The 1,443-nt window shown below is 41.0% G+C and overlaps 1 non-coding gene across 1 annotated transcript; it reads right to left on the bottom strand.

Annotated features, from left to right (window-relative positions):
- Positions 1-1,122: 1,122 nt before the first annotated feature.
- Positions 1,123-1,232, bottom strand: LOC144234744 (U6 spliceosomal RNA). Its single transcript, XR_013336054.1, has one exon. It is a non-coding gene; the product is annotated as a U6 spliceosomal RNA (small nuclear RNA).
- Positions 1,233-1,443: the final 211 nt, after the last annotated feature.

Raw genomic sequence — 1,443 nt, 5'->3', positions numbered from 1 at the left:
CAGATGTGTTGGGCATGGTAGGAAAGGAGTCCAACCCAGGGGGTAGAATTCAGGCATGACAAAAACCTGGAAGCCAGATAAGAGAATCGAGAGCAGCAAAGCAGCTGACAGGAGAGTGCTGAGTGAGCTGACAGAGGGGGTGCGAGGAGGAGGAGGAGGAGCAGATGAAGTTAGTGTGCAACAGCCTGTAAGACAAGGAAGGCCCTGTGGCCAAGAATAAGAATGACTTTTCCATAGAAAGAGATGGGGAGCCCTACAGCATTTTAAGCAAGAGAGCGACATGATTCATTGCTTGGAAAATGATTTTGACCTGATCGTGGGGAGTTTCATCAATGAGGGCACCTTAGCAAAGGGCTCTCGGCTTGAGGAAAATGTTTCTTTAGCACAGGGGCCCTTGGGCAGAGAGCTGGAATAGCTGCCTCCTGACATCTCTATCAGAACTCTGGTTTCCAGAGTATGTTTATCAATTCAGATTAATAACGACAGGGAAAGAGGAAACAGGAAGGTCTGATTTACAGGAAATTATTAAAGAAAACCAAAGACAAACACTCCAGGGTAAGTAAAAGAAAGGAAAATCTCAATGCCGACAAATCAGCCAGGTTTCCACTCGAGGAAAATGAATAATGTCCTATGATCATTGAATGTAGTCAAACACAAAGAATTCTGCTCTGGTGTCAATAATTGGTGGCAGTTAACTGTAAACCTTTGGATTTATTATGAAAGCCCCAGTCTTAAGTATTCAGGATTGTGGCCATGTGCCCATCTCTGTGTCCTGTTTTTTGGGTAAATGTATTTACCATGATTCTAATCCCAACTTTGTTTCTAGTTTCACTTGGCCTTGGGTAAATCATTTAAATCCCAAGTTTATTATAGTGAACAGAATTGGACTTGCAATTAGATAGATCTGGATTGTTTTAATTCCAGTATCAGTAAGAGACAGTGTTAGATTCACTTCAGGTATACAATGTAGAGAGTCAACAATTCTATACAACATATAGTGCTCATCATGATAAGTGTATTAATCCCCTTTACCTCTTTCTCCCATCCTTCTGCCCACCTCCCTTCTGGTAACCATTAGTTTGTTCTCTACAGTTAAGAGTCTGGGTTTTTTCTTTGTTTGTCACAAGTACGGAACACTTCATGAATTTGCATGTCATCCTTGTGCAGAGGACCATGCTAATCTTCTCTGTATCTTTCCAATTTTAGCATTTGGTATAGGTGCTGAAGTGAGCATAATAGGTATCTATTTTTGTTCCAAGTTCTTTCAATGGATTTGAACATGTCTCTTAAAACTCTAAACCCTAATTTCCACTTCTATTTTATAAGGTTATTATGAGAGTCAAAAAAGCCAAGTTTAGATAATATACCAGAACTATACGAATACACCAGAGCAGTGCCAGACCCATAGTAGGCCGCCCTGTAAAAGCTGATTGCCTCCTTTCC

Source organism: Crocuta crocuta, unplaced genomic scaffold, assembly GCF_008692635.1.
Source record: "Crocuta crocuta isolate KB4526 unplaced genomic scaffold, BGI_CrCroc_1.0 scaffold371, whole genome shotgun sequence".
Taxonomy (NCBI): domain Eukaryota; kingdom Metazoa; phylum Chordata; class Mammalia; order Carnivora; family Hyaenidae; genus Crocuta; species Crocuta crocuta.
Note: the sequence above shows the minus strand (reverse complement) of the source record. Positions and strands in the feature narration are given on the sequence as shown.